Raw genomic sequence first — 18,497 nt, 5'->3', positions numbered from 1 at the left:
TTGGTGGTTGTGAGCTCCCTGATATGGGTGCTGGAATCTGAATTCACAGCCTCTGCAAGAGTAGCAAGAGCCCTTAGATTAGAGCCATCACCTCTCCAGCCCCTGCCAGCTGCTTCTTGGTCTTATTCTCAAGGAATTCTTATCTTCGAGTGCCTGCTGTGCTCCCCACATCTGCTTCTCGGTCCATACAGGCACTGAACCGCCTGTTCGTTATCCCGAGTGTCACTCATGATTCTGTGTCCTGATGGCACCAGCTGCTGCATGATGCTCCACAATGGAACTTCCAGCTCCATCTCGTCTCTCTGCTTCAGCTACATCCCAACTACCTCTTCTTCTTAGACCTGTTTAAACTCCCCTCAGAGAATGGAGAAACCATCTTTGTGTTGGACACCAGCCATATGTCTAGTTAACTCCCCACCTGCAGGTCGACTGTCCTGCTTGGGGCTCCAGTTTTTCTGTGTTCACTTGAGGTTGCAGATTAGCTCACAGGACACTAGGGTCCTAGCCTAAACACAGCCAGCCCTCTGCGATGTTAGACTGAATTTGAGGATCCAACTAATTGGATTCAAACATTTGAAAACAACTACACATGCATTTATCAGACATACATACATGTGTATATATATGTATACACAAGGGTTTTCCTTATCATGGTTCTCTACACAGCATGAAAATAATTTCTCTCACTATATTTGGTATTAGAAGCAACCTAGAGAGCTGCTGAGATGGTTCAGAGGGTATTTGCCACCAAACCTGAGGGCCTGAGTTCAGGTCCCAGGACTCTTCTCTTTTCTTTGAATACTGAATTGCCTAAGACATTTTCATGACTTTTCAACTGTCATGTCTTAAAGTCTGAGTTAGTCTTTTCTAGGCTTACCTGCTACATTCTTCAAACTCCCATTAATCCTTTGAAACCCAGCCTAGGCATTGCCCTCTCCAGTGACTCCTTCTCTATATCTGAGGCAATCATGCCCTTCCCTTGGGCTGCTTTTATACTTACTTATACAGTCTTGTTATTGCCTTTATCAGGCTGTATTATATTTATTTTGATTGTGTAGTCTCTGCTAGAACATAAGCTTTATAAAGGGCAAGGACCATGCCTTGTGAATATTTTTTTTTTTAACTTACATTTAGTCTTAATAAAGTATCTTTAATTGCTGATAACAGTTGCTAAAGCAAGGGGCTCATGAGGCCCACTCCTCCCCGAGTCTCTGTAGGTAGTTAGTGCTTGCTGGAGGGGGTGTGGAGAGACATTTTATTCAGTAGTGTAGACACTGGTATAATTCCCATGCTCCTGCATATGACCTCTTACCCATGCTCCTGTAAGCAATACTAATGAAACTTATTGGGTAACCAAAATTTAGTGAATGACATGAAAGTAGTAGGTGGCTAGTTGAGAAGAGGCTAAGACAGTCAGCAGTAGACACGAGAAGGTTGTGAGGCATGAATATGATCAAGCTACATTAGATACATGTGTGGAAATGCCATAATAAAGCCCATTATTATAGAGACCGGCATATATAACTCATATGTGCCAATAACAATCTTTTAAAAGGTATCTTAAGGCTGGGAGTAGTGGCACACACCAGTGCTCATGAGGCTGAGGCAGGCAGATCTCTGTGAGTTCCAGACTAGCCTCATGCATGTAGTAAATTGTAGACCAACTGGGCTATACAGTCAGACCCTGTCAGGAAGAAACAAACCAACAAAAAATATCTTAGGGTAGTTTTGGATTTACAGAGAAGTTGCAAAAATCGCACAGCCCTCCTTCATGGCTTCACTATGGTGCCATCAGCTTTCTCTGCTGTAGTTCCACTGCCACAACTGAGTCACCAGCACGGGGGTACCCACTGCTTATTACACCTCACCATTTACTCAGCCTTCACTACTTTTTAACCTCCTGCCATTTTACTGTTCTAGGATATCACATGACCTCTGCCATCTTGTCTCCTCAGGCTTCTCTGCGTTGGGACAGTTTCTTCGATTTGTTTTAGTTCTGATTACCTTGACAGTGCTGAGGCATGCTAGGTGAGTGAATTGTCGAATGGTCCTCAGTTGGAGTTTGTCTGTCTGCTGCTTGTTCGTTTTGAAGGAGCCAACACTGAATGTAATCCTAACTGGTGCTGCATGTACTACCTGCCACAGGTCAGACAGCGATTGATGTGCCGTGAACTGTGGAGGATGTTTCTTCAGCGCCTCTAGAAGGAGAACCCAGGCAGATGCCCTTCCCAAGGTAAAGTGTGAAGTCCCAGGAATATCTTCCACACAGCTGGACCATAAAAGACAATGTGCAACTGTATGTCTGAAGAAGGGAACCCAGAGAACTCATGGTGGGGGGTGGGGCGCGGGACACGCAAGTGAGTGACGACCCCTAGGTGACCGGAAAGTCTGGAAGATAGGGAGGTTGAGAGAAGACTTGTTTACCAAGCCTACTGAGTTCTCTCCTGTTCTCAGGTTGTGTCCACAGTCTGAAAAGCAAGGCCTTCCTCTTTTCTTATGGCTGGTTTCTTATTTTTGCTTTATGTGTATGGGTGTTTTGCCTACATGTACTTACAGGTACCACATGCGTGCAGTGTCCTTGGAGGTCAGAAAGGGGCATCAGCTCTGGAACTGGAGTTACAGATAGTTGTGAGCCACATCTGGGTGCTGAGAACTGAATCTAGGCTCTCTGCAGCAGTAGTTAAGTGAATTTAATGACTGAGCCATCTCTCTAGCTCCTAAACTCCCATGTCTCGTTCTCGATATCTTGACTAAATTGTGGCCCCACCTTATCTAAAAGTACCAATGACCATCGCTGCTCACGGCAGCCAGTTCCTTTCCTTCACAGCTTCTGTGATGATGGCTGACTTGTTTCTTTCCTGTGTGTCTCCCCAGCAAGTGTCTAAGATCCTTCAGAGCAGGTGCTGCGCTTCTGATGCACCTGTAGCGCATACACTAGGCCCTAAGTTATCTTGTTGATATGATGAGTGAGTTGATACTGAGAAGATATGAGAGAGAGACAGGAAGAGATGAGAGCCACTGATATAAGCCATACTGAAGTGGAGCAAGCAGGAATGGGTAGGCAGCTGGGACCCAGCCAGGTCACCAGAGGAATCACAAGAGTGTCAGGTCATCCCAAATGGGGTGGCATAATTTGGGCAAAGGCCAGCAATGTCCTAGGTGTAGGCCTCTCCAAGGTACAGGTCATCCAGTAATTTTCCATCTTGAGATGTCTTCCCCAAACAAAGACCAAGAGGTTAGGGATAACAGGGGTCAAGGAGGTGGCAGGAGTTGGGGGGTTCTGTCTATGTTCACACCCAGGCCCACGAGCTCAGCAAGACAAAAACTCCGGAAGGCAGGAGTGGTTCAAGTTCAACTTCCCTGATGTTGTCATGGACCCGAGAAGAAAGGAATGTTACTGGATGATTCTGAATCAGCAAGGAGAAAAGGAGGGCCTGTGGCTTTGCTAGAGGATTCAGTATTGGAAAAGGAAAGCCACTGTCCAGGGAGACCTAGAACAACGCAAGGGGTGGCTTCAGAACTCGGGATGTAGAGGTCCCCGTAGAAAAAGCAAATCTTAGGCTGGTGAGGTGACTCAGTACTTGCTTGCTGTACTGAGCACATGCTTGCTGCACAAGCATGAGGAACTGCATGGATCCCCAGAACATACATAAACATGGATACAGCAGTGAGCACCTGTGACCTCAGAGCTTCTCCTGGGAGGCGAGAGGCAGAGATGGGACAATCCTCAGAAGCCTGTAGGCCAGCTAGCCTTGTGTCTGAAGCACTGAACAGGAAGAGGTCCTGTGTCAGATGAGGTGGAATGGGAGGGCTGACACTCAAGGTTGCTCTTTGACCTACACATACACACACACACACACACACACACACACACACACACACACACACACACACACACTGTCTGATCTCTTCACCACACTCTAACTGGTTACAAAGGGCAGAATCAGTTTGTGAATATATTTTCCCACCCACCCGCAGTTTCAAAAGGCAACCTTTGCTGTAGACTCTAACAGGAAGTACTCACTGGGGAAAAGCTTGGCAAACAGAAAAAGAAGCATCTCAGGGAAAGCAGCAAGGCCAGCTTTGTACAGCCATGTAAATGGTTAGGATGGTTGAATGCTTCCAATTTTTCATCCCACCCTGAGGAGCAGCTTTGAAAATGAAAGGAAACAATGACTTGTATGTATGGGAGTCCAGGTGGGGGGTACCCTCCAGGATGGCTCACTAGGCCCCTGGAAAAGGCCAAGCATGTGTCCAACCGACCTTCTATGGACAGGTAGGGGTGGGGCACAGGAAGGCATGAAGAATGGCTGCATTTAGGCACCTGGAGGTCAGAGCTAGAGGCCAAGGAGTATGTGGCTGTTATTTCTAATCCACAATCTTTGAGCCCCTGGGGGCGGAGGAGACCTGTGTGTAGTTCAGGAATTGTTCTTCTCTACTTCCTTAGAGACGTATGTGGTTCTGCAGTCCTTAGAGCCCAGTTCCTTCATGTGTAGAAGGGAGGGGCTGGTTCCCTGACAGCAATGTGAGCTCCCCAATGTCACTCTGAGAGGTGACATTTGAGTCAGGGTGAAACTTCCCTACCCAGCTTTCTTCTCTCAGTCCCAAATATCTCCGGATATCGTTAGCTGACTATCTACATAAAAATAGGCTATAGTGCCTCACTTTGATTTTTACTCTTACTTATTTCAATAAATAAACACTGCTTAATCTTCTGACCCAGACAAGACTTTTGTAACAATCTTGCAGTGATTGGGGGAAAATAAACATAGATAGCTGGATGATAGATCGATAATGATAGATAGATAGATAAATAGATGGATGGATGGATAGTTAGATGATAGGCAGACAGACAGACAGACAGACAGACAGATGAAACAAAACAAACAGGCTGGGGCCATGGCTCGGTGGATAAAGCACTTGCCACACACGTGGAAAGAGCAGAATTCAGATCTCTAGAAACCTCCAAAAGCTGGCCAGGCATGTGTCTGCAACCCAAGCACTCAGGAGGCAGAGACCGGGCATCCTTGGAGCAAGCTGGCTACTTAAACAAGTCACAATCAGTGAGATCTGGGTTCAGTGAGAGACCCTGCCTCCACAAATAAAATGGACAGTTAGTAAGGAAGTCACCTGATATCAACCTCAGGCCTCCATATGCACATATGTGCACATATACTCACACATACACATGCACCCACACACAGGTGAACATGCATGCACACCACATACATACCCATAAACAATTTCAAATTCACATTTCCAGACATATATGAAATGCACTCTGGGTGTCTGACCCAGACTTTTACTTCCCTGCCAATCTCCTGTTTATATCAGCCCATTTCCCTAACAGACAAATAGGTATCCATTTTGTAAATGCTAAGTCATTTTCCTGCAAATATTTTCACAGAAATCACAGGCCCCATTCAACAATTTTATTATTACCTTTGTTTTGTGCTGAGGTAGCAAACCTTGTACCTGCCAGGTAGAATGGTTAAACAGAAAAACAAAGCAAAGCAGTGTGTTGGCCGCGTGCCGAGCACAGCTAAGGGTGCCACACAGGATCCTAGCTTTCCTCCCTGCTTCTAACCCACAGACTTTCAAGTCCTGACATTTGGTGTGGGCTGAGCTGAATCGCTGGGGAGCACCTGGACACCGGTTTGGAATTGGGCAGCGGACGTGGCAAGGCACACCGGTCATTGACACCCTGTCAAGGAAGGCCAACTGGGGAAAAGTTAGCCTGCTTTACTCCTCACTGGGTTCAATAGAAGGCTCTGTTACACTTTTATCGGGACCCAAGAACCTAAATATTTCACATTTGGGTGAGAAGACTAGACAATTCAAAGATGGCCAAAATACTGTCATTAGCTATGGGTCCACAGGGGCTCATTTAATTCAGATTTTACTGCCCAGGTAGTTTCTTTCCAAAGGGTCAGACAGACCTGGGTGTAAAACACAGAATTACATTTGAGTTTCAGATAAACAGTATATGATTTGTTTTTAGTATGAGCATGATGTAAATACGAGGCAGGGCACATTTTTATTCCTTGTTAACTGGCAAGGAAGCTGCTCAGTAGTCAATGATAATCCAGGTTCTTTTTCCCCTTTGTTTCCTTCTTTCTTTGACCTTTAAGGGGTTTAATTCTAAGAACCTCATTAGAGGGTAGAGATGACTGAAGAGCATCGGGCGTCCCATTTATCATTAGCTGGAGAACAAGTTTTGGTGAGGGAGGGATCTGATACTTTGGACTAAACAGGATGATGATTATCTGCATCCCCCACCTCCTGGCATTTAGTCAGAATTGGCAGTAGGGTCCAGAGTTTTGATTTTTCAGACCAGTAAAATGTTAAAGGAAAAGAAAATGTAATTGTGGGATGGCCAATATTCAGATGCCAAGCTTAAATTTGATTTAATAAGAGATATTTAAAAAATGAAATGAAATAGAAAACCAGCAACCATATTCATTACCACTCATTCATAATGAAAGCAACATTTAAATAGTCTCAGTGCATGGAGGACACATTCTTACAATAAAGGATAATGCTTCTTATATTAAGTTGGCAGCCTTCCAGTGTGTTGCCTTCCTTTGTGTATAAACATCTAGGCAATCTGGTGCTGGCCCCAGGGGTGAGATCACTCAGACAGGCAGGACTCCTGTTGCACCTGTCCAATGACAATAGCAAGATTGCACCATTATACAATCCTTTTTGAGACAGGGTCTCTTGTAACCCAGATTGCATCCAGCTGGCTGAGTAGTCAAAAATGGCCTTGAACTTCTGATCCTCCTGCTTCTACCTCCACGATATTGGGTATGTCACAACACTCAGTTTTATGCAGTCCTGGGGAATCAAAGTCAGGGCTTTGTGCATACTAAGCAGGCATAGTATCAACTGAGCTATGGCCCCAACCCCCATTGTATATTTCTGAGGAGAAAACTGTAGCACAGCTTTCAATAAAAGAAAGAAAGTCTATACATGAAGAGCTTTGAATTTAGATGACCTTCCATGAACAATCCACTTAATTATTTTATTTTTTAAAAAGTCCTTTTGTTACTTTAAATTTTGTGTGTGTATGTGTGCACTGAGTGTAGGTGACTGGAGGCCAGAAGGCTGTATTGGACCCCCCCTGGAGCTGGAGTTACAAGTGGGGATGGAACTTGGGTTCCCTGCAAGAGCAGTTTGTGCCCTTAGCCACTAAGCCACCTCTCCAGCCCCTTCAATACTTTATGTTTGAGACATGTTATTCGTATGGATGTGGAGGGCATCTTCTCACCAAGCACAAAGTCTTTCCTTAAGAGAAAACTCTTCTCAGCTTCTTTGGAATGTAGCTCTGTCTGAATTCCTCATCCAGACCTGTGGTCAGTGAGTGCTTTGGGATACAGATAATGTGAAAAGGGCTTCGTGGCTTCCTCCGGGGAGCTGGCAGGGTTTGTGACCCCAGCTGAGAGGAGTTAGGTATTTGCCAAAAGGGAGGTGTTCTTGGTAGCCATGCTTGGAGAATGAGTCCTCAAAGTTCAGGTTCTTTCTCACTCTTCCCATTTTCCATAAGGGAAAGTGTCGGTGTGAAGGCAGAGAATTGCTTAAAATAGCCAAGCAATTAACAGAAACCCTGGTTAAAGTCAGTTGCCCAATCTAAGGCTTCTAGTAGTCTTTCAGCTTTCTGCCAACCGGAGAAACACAGAGAAAGGCAATCTTACCATCAAAACTTAGATGGAAATTTGGTTGTATATGGCACAGAGGAAATACAAATATTGTTTACCAGTGATTCCTAAATCCTTTCTCTTAGTCCTTGGGCCTGTACCACTGGACAGAGCACATCACTTTCAAGGGTTCTTAGGAAAAGAGAACTGTCAGCTATGTCCACATACACACTTGGAGGTGTGTATGTCAATCTATGCTTTAAGACCATGAGTAACAGTCCCAACCTTTTAGAAAAACAGTCTCTGGGTTAGGACATAGGGTGGAAGCCTTTCCACCTACCATTCTTTTTCTGCAGTGATGGAGTTTAGATGTAATTTCAATATTTTATGACTTTGGGAACAAATTAAAAACAAAGGCACAAAATATATATGCACTCATTAAAAACATTATCCCCAAGCCAGGGATTGTGCATAGATGCCTGCAAGCCTAGTACTTGGGAGGCTGAGGCAGGAGGATTGCAAGCAGAATACCAGCCCAGGCTACATAGAGACAGTCTTACCCAATCAAAACAAAATGCAATGGAACAAAACAGCAATGGATCACTTCCCATTCGATTTTAGCAAGGCCATTTAATGTCCCCTAGTGCTAACAGGTCTCTCCTGGCTGGGTCTGCTCTCAGTGACCTAAGTAACCAAGTATTAGTTGGAGACTACAGACATCTGTCTTCTGAGACAGGTTGAGTTACAAATTCTTATAGCCTCTCAAGAAGCCAGCTTGGAGAATGACTGAAACTCAGGTATTTCCCCTCCCCTCCAGTCCTCTTTAATCTCCACTTGCTTTCCTTTCTCTTCCTCTCTGTTTGCTTTCCTTCTTTCCTACTTCTGACAGGATTTTCCCCCCCAGGCTCAGTTGAACAGGAGACAGCCTTTGGCTTTGATGCCAGAACTGTGTTTCACACAAAGTCAACTCCTGTGCTGGATAGTTGATAAACATCTCACTAACTCATTTCTCGCTGTTTCTGAGTGATTAACATTTTTGGCTAGCAAATACAGAGCCCTTCAGACACTGTTCCCCTCCCACACAACAAGTCAGTTAATGAAACCTGGCCTTCTGTCTGCTTTTAATGGCTTCAGTCACCTGGGCCCAGCGGCTGCCCCCATGACTCCACTCATCCATGTGCCACCTCGGGGCAAGCAGGAGGGGAAGATGACCCAGGCTCCCCAGTTGTAATTTCAGGATGGCTGTTAGGGTATGCTCTTTCCATAGAGTTTTCTCCCTAACCACCAAATTAGAGGATATGTGCTATTTTTACTTGTATTTTTGGTTTTTCTTTTTTTTTGGGGGGGGGGAGTTGAGGATTGAACCCAGGGCCTTGTGCTTGCTAGGCAAGCACTCTACCACTAAGCTAAATCCCCAAACCCCAATTTTTACTTATATTTTTAATGGAAAGTACATTAAACTTTAGGGTGATGATAGCATATTGCTGAATTATGTGTCTTAGTCTGACTAGAATAAATTAAACTTTTTGGTAGTAAGAAGAGAGGAAAGATGAGCATTGACGACAAAAATGTTCAATTGTTAAATTTAAAAACCTAGATTATCACAGCTCCTGGGTTCCTGGGTAGTAAAAAATGAATAGCCATATTTAATAATACAATTATTAGACTGTAGATGTTATGGGTCTTTTGAGGAACAAAGCATTTCTTGTTTTTGAGTGTGTGTATGCATATTTATGTTTAAGTGCATATGTGTATGTATATGTGGAGGCCAGAGGTCATTCCTCTGGTGCTTACCTTGTTTCGTAAGGCAAGGTCTCTCACTGGCTTGGAACCTGTCAAGTAGGCTAGGCTGACTGGCTAGTGAGCCCCAGGGGCCTTCCTAGTCATGAGATTATAAGTGGATGCCTGCTTTCTTTTTTCTTTTCCTCTCTCTCTCTCTCTCTCTCTCTCTCTCTCTCTCTCTCTCTCTCTGTCTCTCCTTTTCTTCCTTCCTCCATCTCCCTTCCCTCCCTTCCTTTCTTTCATGTGGGTTCTGGGGCTTGAACTCAGGTCCTTAGATTCATACACTAAGCACTTTACTGACTGAGCTATCTCCCCGGCTCTGATTTTAATCACATTTGTGTCTTTTGAATGAAAACGCATTTTGTGCAAACCAAATGATGGTGCGTACTCGAAAGAGGGAAGAGCATGTTGGGAGGCTTTTCTAGAAGCAGTTAGGGCTCCTTGGACAGAACGGTTTTCATCCAAGGACGCTTCCAGGCCGGAAATGAATCAGAGCCTAGGGCCTTTCATTTCCGTAGAAACAGAAACAAGCTGAGGAGGTTAGGATGGACAAACTGGACAGAGTACACTCTATGCTCTGTTTCTAATTTCAATGAAAAGGGAACACTGCTCTCTGAGCTTGGCTGAACAAAAGCCATGCTCAGCCCCAGTCAACACCTAGCTTGACTGAATGAACTGTAGGCTGGTCAGCTTCAGACCTGCCTGTCCCCAATGCTGTTGTGGTGTTAAGGGTTAGTGAATCTATCTCTTTGGATTTATCATTTTCTAACATCTGTCATCTCTTAAATGAACTCCTTAAGTTTATATAGTCTGCAGAATATTTTTTAAAAGTATTTCTTGACAGGCATATTAAAAATCCATATACTTGGATTTTTTCCCCACTGTGTGCATGTATATATATGTATACATGTGTGAGCATTTGTGTTTACACATACATGGAGGCCAGAGAGCAACGTCGAGTGTCATTCCTCAGGCACTGTTCATCTTCCACTTAGGAACAGTGTCTGTCACTGACCTGGAGCTTTCTAATTTGGTTAGACTGGCCAGCCATCCCCCTGTCCCCAGCTCAGGAGCACTGTGATCACAAGACTGAGATATCAGACTCAGAATGTTTCCATGGGTTCTGGGGCTCAAACTCAGGTCCTCAAGCATGCACCGCAAACACTCTGCCTCCTGAGTGCATTCCCAGGTCTCCATAGACTTAGATTTTCATTGCATCTGTGTCTACTGAGTGAACTGTTTTGTGCATCCAGAATTAACTGGTGTGTGCATATTTCAACAGTTGCCCTCGCTTCTAAAAGAAGAGGAGCTAGAAAGCCTGGCTCTATCTGAGATGTGTGTTCTTTTCTTCAGGCTAAAAGGGGAACTCAATCCCGTGTCATCACTCTGGAGAAAGTGATATTCAGATGATCTTGCCTTAAATTCAGTTACAGTTAAGAGAAAAGAAGAGAAGGAGGCCAGTGAGAGGGCTCAGAGAGTAAAGGTGCTGGTTGCCTGAGGACATCAAGGACCCACACGATGGAAGGAGAAAGTTGACTCCATGGACCTGTCCTCTGATGTCTGCACATGTGCTGTAGCTTGTACACGCACGTGCGCGCACAGACACACACACACACACACACAGACACACACCCACACCCACACACATGCATGTTAAAATTAGGGGAAAAGAAGGAGAGGGAAGAGTGTACAATCCACCTTCTGTAACAGATGGACTGGTGATGGCTCCTACTTCTTCTCTGAGCTTCGAAGCCTATTGTTGTCCAGGAGGACACATCCAAAGATCACCAAGAAGAATGCTGCCATTGGTTCTTTGTTTTAAAAATGGTACTAGCATTATTTCCTTTTTTAAAAAGGCACTAAAAGCACACATGGACATGATGGAAAATGTAGACTTTAGAAAGAAACTAAGAGACATAAAAATATCACCAAACTGTAGTATCTTAGCCAAAGGCCTTTGCTTTTAACACCTAGAGCAGGTTCTTTGCAGCACTTTTTCCTGTATGCTTTTTTTTTGAGTTATGATTTTTGTTTATGTGTATGCATGTATGTCTGTTTGAGTTTGTGTGTTCCATGTGAGTAGACATGTCCATGGAGGCCGGAAGAGGGCATTGGATCCCCTGGAGCTGGAGTTACAGGCAGTTGTGAGCCGCTAGATGTGGGTGTTAGGAGCCAAACTTGGTTCCTGTGTAAGAGGAGCAGGTGCTCTTAACCCCTCTCTGGCCCCTGCATTTTATTCTTATCAGCAAACATCTGAGATAGTTGTGTACAAAGGATTTCACGCACTGCTGTTTGTTCAAAGCATTTTCTCATGCATTTGAAAATTCTTTAAACGTATTTATTACTTTTTGAGGAGATCCTATGTCTGTTGAGTGGTATGGCAATACAGTAAATGTATTATCTTTGGAGAGAACTTGTTTGGAGGTCCTAGAAGGGAGGGATAGTTATTGGGGTATCCTTGTCCTCCTCTAAAAGAGAAGGTCATCCTCAGAGGTGTGAGGGAGGAAAGGGGACACCCACAGAGGTAGCTGTATCTACCCTGGCAATCAATCAGGTGACCCTAGTGATCAATGGGGTGACAGCTGTTGGAGCCAGATCACCCACACATTTTATTATTACTGTTTGAAGTGCTCGGGCTAGACCTCAGTTTAAACATCACTTTAATGGAAGAGTAGTTTTCCTTCCTAGGACATGACTAGATAGTTTTTCTAGGACCTGTCCCTTAGAGTCCTCACTACTTTAGCTGCTTGTAAGCAGTTCCTAAACAAACATGGTTTTCTAATGCATGCATATTCCCATTTCTAGTGGTTTCCTTAAGTAGCTTACTGGAAGAAGAATCCCCAGATCAAAGAGTGCCATAGGTCCTCGGGATCTATGGCAGACCACCATCACCACCACCACCACCACCACCACCACTACCACCACCACCACCACCACCACCACAAACACACACACACACACACACACACACACACACACACACACACACACACGTCACCAGGGAAGTTGCACTGTTCATTTTTGACCTGGTATCAGACTGACTTCCTGAAGCCCCTGCTGATTTGATGGATGTTTAAACAGCCTCAGTACCTTGTTGGCTCCTGGATATAGAACCCTGTGGTTCCTGTGGGGCTGAGTGGCATTTGTAGACTGACTTTTCCTCTTTAATGCATTGTTAGTTTTGTCTATTTTATTCTTTTATAGAAATGTTTTAAATATTTCTATCATGAGATTTCTACCTTTTGCTTTGAAACATGCATCTTCTGAGTTCTCTCCCTCTCTCTCTCTCTCTCTCTTCCTTGTCATGGTAGAATTTGAAGTTGGGTACTCATGTATGGAAGTCAAACATTCTATCATTCAGCTATTTGAATTCTTAGTCATGATTCTCTTACTCCTTAAAAATGTTCTAGTAGTACTAGTAGTAGTTTGTGAGGGATGTACGTGTGTGGTATGTGTGTAAATTATGGGTGAGAAAGTGTGGGAATACAGGTGCCACAGTCTGTGTCAGAGGACAAATTTCAGGAACTTCAAGAACAAGTTCTCAGCTTCCATCATGTGGGTTCTGGGGATTGAACTTAGGTCATCAGGCTTAGTAGCAAGTACCCTTATCTACTGGGCCCTCTTGTAGGCTCCTAGTCTCTGACTTTTGTAATCACATTTTACACACAGAAAATGTATATTTTTCTATCTTTCAACCTACTAACCTTTAGTCTGTGGTTTCTCTTATTTCCTAAGGAACCAGCAATCTGTACCCATCTAGATGTATATGCAGAAATATATTCTGTTTATTGGTTTAAAAATATTTTTTCAGTGTGAACAGGACTTAGTTTGTTACAAGATATAAGAAAATATTATTTTTCCCCCTTGACTCTATTTACATATCAATATTATGGGGGCATGGCTTTCTTTTAATATTTTCCTGATTTCTTTGCTGATTCTTTTATTTTTTTTGTCTCCCCAATTCTAATCCTTTTCTTTTCTTTCTTTCCTTTTTCCCCTTCAGCTATTCTTGTCCTGGCTTCTTTCAACTTAAAAGGTGGCCAAGATAACATACCGGAAGAGCATCTAAAACGGCTGGAGAAAGAGAAGCTTTGCTTTCAAAGTTTTAGGTCTTGGGTGGAAATGATCCAGCGTGAGCTCTTGTGTCGTGATGGGGTGGCGTTCCTGCTATGACACAGAAAATCAGAAGGGGCTTTCTTGGTATTTGTAGGAACAGTAATATAAAGGAGAATTAGGAATCTCTTGGCTCATCTTGAGAATATTTCCAGCGAGGAAATAGACATTTAATGTTAAAAGATCATTGCTATTTTACGGTCCTGGACACCTGAAAGACATCGGCCCACGTATCTGTAGGAAATAGCCAGAAGCTGTCACGACATAGAGAATGAGTGGAAGCCTGCATCCCAGCATCCCAGTGGGAGCTGTGCCAAGAGTGGTCAAACGCACCCAATCTGTCTTCAGAGATGCGGCCAGTCGACATCTTAGTGATGGGGCCACAAGAACCTTTTCCTTGTTTTAACCACATTTTGGTTTGTTTCTGTTTAACTTATGAAATACATTATTTAAAACCTTGCAACAAAATGTGCATTTTTCTCTTTCTTTACGTCTTACCTTTGTGACACAAAACTCAGCTTATTAGAAGAGATTTTTGTAAAAAACAAACAAAACACCAGACCATACATTTCTAAACCAAGGGCCTTTCCTCTACATAAGGTTTAATCCAGAATGAGGGTGGGGACTGGAAGACATGTGGAAACTACAACAAGGCCAGTGGCAAAACCCCAAACCACCACCTCTTCAAATCTGTTTCTGAAACTCTCAGGAAACCCTTTGCCATCACCCTCTTCCCCATGACAGGGCCTATCTAGCTTGTATGTAAGAAAATAGAGGGCTGGAAATATGGTTCCAGTGCAAATCATCGACTTTACTTCTTGCAAATCCCCTCTGCCTTATGTGTGTGTGTGTGTGTGTGTGTGTGTGTGTGAGAGAGAGAGAGAGAGAGAGAGAGAGAGAGAGAAAGAGAGAGAGAGAGAGAGAGAGAGAGAGAGATGCTGCATATTGCTTTATCCTCTTGGCGATTCTCATTTGCCTTTAACCGTGTCCCCCCCCCCCCACCTCTCCTCACTTGTCTTTAATTGTTCATTTTTTCATTAACTGCTCATTCTCTCTGGCTGATTGACAGTGATGTGGGTCAGTCTCGGGCAGTATACTATATCTAGTTTTGTCTGGCTTGAGCAAAGCTAAACTGCACCTCTTCCTGAAAGGCACTCTAAGGGTAAGTGTGATGGGCACCCTCTGTGTTGATGATTTTGGCATAGTAAGCACTTGCTAATATCTGCTGCTTTTCTGTCTGCACTTGGCCCAGCACACATGGTTTTAAACCCTAGACCACCCTTTATATTTCTTGCTCATGCCACACTACAAAGAAATAAAACCCAAGTGCCATGCCTGCTACTTAACACATAAGCAAGAAATAGACAATTTCCTCTTCAATCTTTCATGCTTGTTTTCTTCTTTTAGGAAAGAAAAATGTCATCAAGGCACCTACAGGACCAGCTAGTCTCTTCACTTCACTCTGTGTGTGTGTGGGATCAGGGGTGGGGGTGGGGTGGGGGGGGGGGGGGGAAGGGGGCAGTGGGGCCGGCGGGGAGGGAGCATTTAACTTGGGAAGTATTTCTGCTCTACAAAGGTGGTCTATGTGCTTTGGGAGCATGGTTTCTGGTAGATACCTCTGTGCAACAGGGAAGCTGCTGCTCAGAGACTGTCAAGGCCAATGTGCCTTTCAGTAGATGGTAAGATTTTTCAACATTGAAACTGGAAAAAAAAATTGAGCTGGACAGATCTTCACCACTGCTACTTCGGCTAAATATAGAAAAGTTGTCATGGAGTTGTACAAGCAATTTCCTGCTACAGCAACGAGGGAAGGGAGCTGGGTTCAGGGCCTCATGTCCCTGCCAGTTAACAGGACATGGGACTGAACTGCTCCTGACTCAGTGTTGTGAGGAATGTGTCGGGGGTTGGGGGTGGGGGTGGAGGGGGGTCGGGTGGGTAAGGGTAAGGAGAGAAAGGCATTAACTTAGGATTGATTGGTTTGTGATGACCAGCTGGGAGGGATCTGCAGTCGATGACCGCATCTGCTATGAGCCTATTGGACATTAGTGGATTACAGGAAGAGGCAGACACTCCTCCCCAGGAGTCTGTGCTCCAGGCTCTCTTTCTCTCTGCTGCTGCTTTGGGAAACAACGTGACACAGTAGAAATGGGCTGGATGATACAATGTTTAGTATTTCTGGGCTTCTGCCCTAACTTTGCCACCCTCACTGCTATTTTTTTTTTTATCTAGTGAGATAGGGTCTTGTAATTCAGCCTAGGCTGGTCTGGAACTCCCAACCTTCCTGTTTCAGCCTCCTGCATGCTGTATGTAATACTCTTGTTTGGTACCCCAAGTTTGATTTGGAGCGAATTACTTAAGTACTTCTCAGAGCCTGGGGATCCTTACACATAAAACATAGGTAAAAGAATATTCTTTCTCAAGGCCTTCTTAGGAAGAATTTTAAGATCCAAGTTCATGACATTGCTAAGCACCCAGCATTTGTTGGGGTCAATTCCAGAGTCTCTCTTTTTAGGTAAATCATTTTAACCCTCTGACTTGGAGTGCTTCCTCTTAGCAAGTTCTAACGGTTCTAGCTGAAGGAGTTATCTGGAACCTACCAAATTCTTTCCATTCCTGCCAATCAAAGCCACCATCATTCCTCAGCTAGGCCACTGCTACCCCTTCCTACCTGATTTCTGTCTTTCCTCTACAATCCACCTCAACATAGCAGAAGAGATGTTCTTTAAAACTGTAAACATAGGGGCAGGCATGAGTACTCTGTGGGTTAAGAAGCTTGCTACGAAGCCTGACAAACTCAGTTCTATCCCCACAATTCACATGGTGGAAGGAGAGAACTGACTTCCACAAGTGGTCCTTTGAAGACACACACACACACACACACACACACACACACACACACACACACAGAGAGAGAGAGAGAGAGAGAGAGAGAGAGAGAGAGAGAGAGAGAGAGAGAGAGAGAGAGAGATTGTAATTCACATTGTGCTCCCTTCTCAGCCTACAATCCTCTGGCAGCTTTTAAATGTCATGGTTTGAATCCAGTACCCTGTGCCCCTTGTCTACCTGTCCCTTCTTGCTAAACTTAGAATACAATCCCAATGCCTCATGGGATCCTCCAAAACTCCATGTGACTCGAACCCCTTGCTCACTATTGCCTCTCTGGCTACATCCTTACATTAATATTTTTTCTAAAGGCTGTAGCCTTTTCCCATTCCTGTTCTGCAACCATATTTCTGTCCAGCCTTGGGTCCTTTCCACCTGCTGTTTCCTTGACTTAGCTCAAGCTTCTTCCAGATCTTCCTAAAGCTGAAATCTCTTCAACACATAGGTCAAGTTCAGTTGTCTCACAAAATGGATCTTCCCTGACAGCCCCTCCGTGCCAGACCCTGGCTCCTTTTCATTAAAGCCACTTGCTACTCTGTAAGATCATCTTCTATGATGCTTATCTGCTCATTTTCTGCTCCTTCTTGGGAATGGAAACTCTAAGAAGGAGGCTCTGCTTGTGTATGAATACACTTGAACAAGACCCATGGCAGCGCTAGCAATGGGAACATATTTGGTGACCAGATTCTGAATAAATATGTAAAATGGGATGATGATATCTTCCTGAAGGTTGGTGACTAGCTTTGAAAATCTGTGCCTTTTCCATGCTTAAAGAGTCTTGAAGGGAAAGATAACCTTGGGACAAATTTAAAGCAATGACCTTAGGAAAGTCTCAAATTCTCGGTGTGCAGGAATTCACTGTACCTGTGCCAAGGGGACATGCTTCCACTATCCAGCTGCTTGAATAAAAAGATAGTGATGTCTTCTGTGTACATTAAGGATTGTATATATATGGGTCCCTCAGCCATTTAAATGTCTGGAGTCTGTGAGCCATTCTGTTTACAGTTTGCTTGGAGTTCTGGGTCTTCACAGATGTTAGCAAGGAAGGTGACCCACCAGTCCAGCACAACTCTGTAAGCAATGGTGCCAGTAAGTGTTGCTGCTCTTAAGAGTGTTGTCATCTCAGGACGTCTTCACTCAGCACATGCCAGTGCTGGTAACACTTTGGGGCAGGGCTGGAAGAAGATCACTGTGCAAACTGGGTCATATCTCAGGGAAGAAATTAGCAGTCATGAATAGAAAGAACAGAAGAAAACTTTCGGGGAAGGGGGCTGTGCAGTCTTGAGGGTTGTCAATAAATTCCTTCTCGTTTAGCAAATGCTACTGGCCTTACTCACCTCAGGTGATTATATTTTGAAACCACAGATTCCTTGATGATCCCAGGAACAAACCTAGAACCAATGCATATAAATGATGGGGGGATTTTTGGCTCAGTTGCAAGGGGGGTGTTGAGGAGTCCCCAATAAAGCCATGCTTGCAAATAGTATAATGTGCAGATGCTGTCTCTAACATTTAACTTTGGTGCAGGCAATTTCAAGTCAGCAATGCTCTTTCTGCGACGATTCCCACTCTGATGGGTGGGTTATACAGATATCTCTGGAAAATCTTACTCAAGTCTCTTCATACCTTCTAGGATAGATAGATCATGAGCTCCAGCATTATGTGAATTGTCCCATACAGCATTCTTTCTAATATACCACCCGTGGAATTGACGAGTCTGTTACCGATTAAGACTTGAGTTTTGAATTTCAAAAGACAGCCTTGAATCTCCTGGACCTGTAGTTTTAAATTCTGACCCGGAAGCAAGTTACTGGAAGGAGGCAGCAGGAACACAAGGGCAGCCCTGGATGCAGGGATAAGGAAAGTTCAATAGAGCTGAACACTCACTCCATCGGCATGCCCTGCCATCTGCAGCTTAGCCCTCTTCTCTCCAGCAGGGCTGGCTAGAAACTCCAAGCAGAAGCTGAGCCTCCCCAGGACACTCCAGGCTGACCATTCTTCTCTCCTGCTCCTTCCTCTGCCTCTCATTAGAATTCCTAGGAGCCCTTGAATGCTTTGCATGAAAATGAGCCCATTTTATTT

Source organism: Onychomys torridus, chromosome 7 (assembly GCF_903995425.1).
Source record: "Onychomys torridus chromosome 7, mOncTor1.1, whole genome shotgun sequence".
Taxonomy (NCBI): Eukaryota; Metazoa; Chordata; class Mammalia; order Rodentia; family Cricetidae; genus Onychomys; species Onychomys torridus.
The sequence above is the reverse complement of the archived record's forward strand: the minus strand, read 5'-3'. Positions refer to the sequence as shown.